We start from the raw sequence: 6,022 nt of genomic DNA, 5'->3' as shown, positions 1-6,022 counted from the left end.
ATTTGTTTTGGGGTGAATGTTTATTTTTTGGTTGATGTAAATTTTTTTTATTTAATTGTAGATGTTTATTACAAGATTTGTGTTTCTTTGAAGTAATTGTCTTCTGTTCAAATTAGTTTTTAGTGTATATTTAAGGATTTAATATTTATGTTGCCAATAAGATTGTAGTTGATATTGTGAGAATTAATATTTTTGAGATAATATATGGTATTTATAGGTGACAGTATTTGTGTTTCTGATATTTTGTTATAGATATATGTAAGAATCTGTGTTTTTGAGAACTACAGTTAGTGCTCGGTATTTGTGATTCTTATAATTGGGTATAGGGAGTCAATATTTTTGTTCTCGATATTTAATTTCCGATACTAATGTATTTTGGTTTTTGTTGTATCAATATTATGTCAGTGATCCTCTCGATTATTAGCAAACACTTCCTCAGGTTGCAAGCAGACCTTTATAAGGGTTTCACTAAAACCTCAAGGTATGTTTTCTTGAAATATTGATTATAAACATTGTGGATTACACCCCTCGAAGTGTCAGGGATAGTAGATCTACTCCTAAGGGTGGGGATTGGGCATTCCAGGATGCTGATACCTTTGAAAGTTGTGGGTGATCATCAGTTTTTTCTTGGCCAATATCTACTCTGGGTGCCTTTTAATAATGTGAAGATAATAATATAGGGGCATATTACCAAGGGTCTTATCGCTGCTTTAGCAGGAATTATTCCCGCTAAAGCGGCGATAATTTTATCGCCCTATTACCTAGCTGTTGCTAACACCAGTTAGCGACAGCCAATAAGAGATAGCGATCATCTTGGGGCCCACTTTGCATGTCAGCGATATTTCTCGCTAATGACATGCAAAGTGGGCGTGCCAAGATGTTAGCGACTGTAAACAGTCGCTAACATCACTATCTCCTATTACCTACAAAGGCGTACTTTTGGAAATATTCGCGCTAAGCGCGAATATCTCCAAAAGCTAACGCCTGCCCAGAGCAGTTCTTAGCCATGTTATCCAATGGTAGGTGGATAACATGGCTAAGAGCATTAGCTCGTAATGCATGAATATCGCTGACTTTTCAGCGATATTCAAACATTACGGCAGATTTTTATCGCTTTTGAGATAAACCTTGATAATAGCAAAGTTTATCTGCGATAAAAATCGGCGGAGCTCGGCGATAATAATATTGCCGCTAACCGTGTTAAGCGATAAATATTGCTTAATCTTGGTAATATGCCCCATAGTTTATAATAAATGTGCAGAATTAACATGCAAACTTTAATAAAATGTAAGCTCTTTTAAAATGTAGACGATGCAATTATACTTATTTGTACTAGGCCTCAAATGGCTAAAACAACATTGCTTGACAAACTGACTGACTAGAATCGCTGAAACACACACAAATTGTTTGATTCTCGACCATTCCATGAACATGCATTTTTAATAAATAATAAGTTGCATAAATGTTTTCATCTAAACTCTGCAAAGTGTTTTTTTATTTAAACACAGAGTACTTTTAAGACATGATTAGAAATTGTTGTTTTATGAAATAATGAAGAAACCATCATATACAAATGCAGCTTTTTAAAGCGAACTTGACCTTTTTAACTTATTTGTGCTTTCCAATGAATTGATTTATGCTTAATGTGTTCTTTTCATTAATACAGATGTTTCGATTTCTACATGGAGCATTGTTAACTATTTGAATGATTTGATATATAGAAGGTTAGAGATGTAGTTCAAACATGGGTAAGCAGTCTTGAATGAGCAAATAACCCACGTGAGCTAAGAATTATTACAACGTGGTTTCGAACTTTAATCGGCATCTGTGGACTATTGTAGTCTGGTGAGAAGAAGAAGAGCGATCCTGTTCCCAGAAGAGCATCGAACACTGATTGGTTGACTGTCTGCGGAAGAAGCAACATGTTGCAATGCTTCAGAATGTGATGTCTATACTAATGTGTGTTATTTTTTCCAGACCACTTGCAATATTAATCCATGCTACATTGTGACGCTACTGAGTTTGTTGAACCTCCCTTTAAGAGAAGTTCTGCTTTGGTTGCTTTTTGATTATTTGAACTATTCAATATGCCAAGTCTTTATGCTTAGTTCTCTGACTCTTTTGAGCTGGAACTCTTAATGTGTTCTGTATTACACCATTCTCCACCAATTCCTAGAATAGGGATTCCTTCCATTAGGAAATGTGCTTTAAGCTTTTATTGTAATATATATATACTTGCTTATTGATTGAATATTGATTGAGTATTAATTATTGATTTTCGAATAAGATTCTAATGACTAAAATGTATGAATTTACTTGTGATCTAATAAAGATTACTTACTAAAAGATTTATGATAAAACTTACATTATTGACTGAATTTAGAATAGAAATTGTGATTTTAATTGTTGTGACGTGCAGCTCCTGATCTTCTCTAAAACAATGGCAAAGGTCCACTGACCTAGACAGTGACAGCTGGAATTCGCCCAGATGATGGTAATCTGAGTTTTTATTTAAAACGATTCCAGCTCCAGCACTAATTTCAAAGACTTCAACCAGCACAGTTATGCCACCTTCCACCCAGCTACCACACCAACAGCATCCATTAATGAGATCTTCTCCTCCTATATAGAAGTGCAGTCCTACGCAACATTGAATTTACAAGATAGTGGTTTACTAGCACTCCCTACCACCCCCCTGCTCACACACCGGTTAACCCAACTCTGGTGCTCTATACATATTTAACCTTAACGCTATATGGCTCTTGGTATCCCATGCCCACATGACCGTGCAAGCCTTTGAGTCGCCCTGACAAATTACTTTCAAGCAGAGCAGCTCCAACATAATATTTGATGGTGTCCATCCAATAAATACTGTCTAAAGAAAGGGACCACAGCGTCTGTGTCACTTTTTGTTTTTATAGAATCACCATTCATAGAACTTCTTTCAACTTGGTGTGATGGCAGGAGTAAACGCCATAAAAGGACTAGGCAAGTTGATGCGCGGTTTACATTGAAAGTTTGTGAATACCCTTAAGCTCATGAGTTTATTTCTATTCGCAAACCCGACATCGTTTGGGAACTTGAACCGAACGACCTCCTGTCACCGGTTCCAGCCCATGAATTAGGATATGACCGAACACTGTTCAGCCCTATTCTTATTCTTTACCATGAGAGCATGTAATCTGAATAGAGTGCATGCTCTCATGGTAAAGAGCTGAGATGCAGTTCATCTCTGTACCCCGTGGCAGGTACCACAGGGTGCCTGCTACAGGGTGCAGGGATCAACGGGGGGCACCATAGGTGCCCCCTAGTTAATCATCCGGCGGTCTTGCACCCATGTGGGCCCTGCTGGGGGCTCCCACAGTGGGATTCCCACAGCCTTTCTGTGTCAGAAAGGCTGGCAAGAAAGGCTGTGGGAAGCCTCCATCGTAATCCCTCGGCCGGAAAGAGCCACCCAATGGATTGATGGAGGATTTCTGAATGTCAGCAGGGCTCTCCGAGCCCGGCACAAGCCATTCAGAAATCCAGTGTTATTCCTTTCGGACTGACCTCATCAAAATGGACCGGTCGGAAAGGAATCCGAACAGCCGATTCCAATGCGGTTGAAGCCGTTTCCGACTGCATCGGAATCAACCCCTAAGTTTTACTCCTGTAAAGGGCTGTTGTAACTCTCCTTCTAGTGTGGGAAGAGGAATGGATCACTCCTAACCTTAGTGTTGTAACTCTCCTTCGGGTGTGGGAAGAGGAATGGATCACTCCTAACCTTAGTGGAGTTCTGTGAAAGGAGGTTTTCCTTGAAGAAAACAAGCTTTACCAAAAGAGAGGGCTGCTTATCAAACATCCGTATTTGTAGATTATGTAATTACACAATGGGGAAAGAGCAACCGATAAGCTATCAAATAAATCAAATGGCTCAATCAGTAACATGATGGGAAAGCTGCAACTGGTTCAGCTTTCAATGCTTACTGCTGCCGAGTTTTGTGAATAGGTGAAAATCAGGGCTCTCCACCGGTGAAGAATAGTGAGTGCTTCTGTGAGTGCAGAGTTAAGACTTCCTCTGTAAATCTTCAGACCTGTTCTCAGTAGTATAACTATTTCTGTCTCGAATGTAACCTTTTGTAGACTGCTATCAGATGTAACAGGAGCTATTAACAGCCAGAACATCCACTTTCCTGTCAAAAATACTTGTGAATCAGGACCTGAATGTTTAGATATAATTAGCACCACACTTAATTGGCACAGGCATTTTTCAGAGGGTATTAAGAATCTTATAGATTATAGTAATTCGACCCCAGAGTTTGAATTCTGGAAGTCATTTGAGTAAAAAGTGAAAGATAGTCATGGGAAGGAGGATTTGAGGGGTTCCTCTGACAAGTAGGTGGGCATACATTATCCAGAATTCTTTTGACCCTCTTGTGCCACCTTACACACCCAGGTGGCACCGGCTAGGGCAGCGGGAGGAAGTAGCAGTTAAAGGTCACTCTGTTACCTTTTTTAGAAAATGTCCTTTTATGCTGCCTGCAATATAGTTTTTCTACTGAAAGCCAAGATCATAACAAGCTGTTGAAATGGTAGTGAGGACGTCGTACGTGTAGTGTATCTCACTACTGAAATATTTCTAACTGGCTACTATTCCTTGGCCTGCTACTTAATTGCAGCTAATTAAATGTAACTGTCAAAACAACCGGCTTCTCTGGACGTCAAAGTTATCCTACGCAGTCTTAATTAATGAACGCGTGAATCCATGTGTCACTTATCACCACAGAAGACTTTACAGAGCAGTGCAGATTACGCAAAGTTTTTAGTAACATGAAATACCTAACAATCTGCTGTTAATGATGTGCATCAACTGTTGGGAGGGTAAATGAAATGATAACTGCTTATTAAAATATGGTGGATGAGCCTCAGAGCTCTGCAGTAATTGATCTCACATAACTATTTTTGCTCACTGCTACATGATTCACTGTCTGCCCTCAGCATTTTGAACAAGTGCATCACCAAGCTTGGGATGGCTCCCTAAACCTTTTTGTAGAGGTTAGTGTTAAAATAGCATTGAGGCAATAAGTTCACTTCCATCCATTTATTGAAGCTTTTAATGGAGATTCCAGCCCTGCAATTGTACAAGGCACAGCTTACGCCAACCACCCAACTACCTGACTGTCCTCCCTTCCACCCGCCACATTCCATTATACCCCTCATTCCAAGCACAGACCAGCTACTAAAATTCCACAGCGCAACAGTGAGCACCTGTCTAAAGCATAGTTGGTTACGCTGTGGCAAGGCTGCTCTAAATAACAATGACCTATTAGGTGATGGCTGCTTCTTAATACTAGGAACACCAAAGAACCTACACAAACAGCAGATCTACAAATCAAACACAAGGAGATGATGCATGGAGTGCTGAAACTTTTCAGACATTAACCCCCAGTCACAGAACTTGGTTGAATCCATCATTGTTCTTTAGCTCACTTCGCGCTTCAGTTCCGACCCAGCTATGTGCATATCAGTCTTGACCCTGTGCCTCATGGGAACAGTCCAGCCTGAACCTACAAACAAAATGTTATAACCTGAAACGACTTGCTTGGAAAAGGGAAACTATTGGCAATAATATGACCACATGCACAGCTCGCATGGAGAGTTTCTAAGTCGAACCATTATTCAAAAAAGGCCTGGGTATTTTTTACTCATAATCTAAATAAGGATTTCACAAAACAATGCATCGGCCGCAAAGCAGGAAGATTGGTGCGGGCAGCGTGGTTCACTAACAACCTAAGGAAACAAAAAAATCAACTAAATAAATTCTTAAGACAACTACGAACCCGAGAGACAGACTCTTCACAGATATCCTTTCCTTAATATCAAAATCAAGAAAAAATCTAAAAAGGAACATCAAGGCAGCTAAGAAAGACTTTAGAGATCTTATCTGGGCAAAACTGCACCATGCCAGCAAACCAAGAGACTCAAAGCTCTTCTGGGTAGTCATCAACCAGTTATCAAATGGCAAGAACTGCCACTTCAACTC

The sequence above is a fragment of the Lissotriton helveticus genome, chromosome 4_1 (assembly GCF_964261635.1).
Source record: "Lissotriton helveticus chromosome 4_1, aLisHel1.1, whole genome shotgun sequence".
Taxonomy (NCBI): Eukaryota; Metazoa; Chordata; class Amphibia; order Caudata; family Salamandridae; genus Lissotriton; species Lissotriton helveticus.
Note: the sequence above shows the minus strand (reverse complement) of the source record.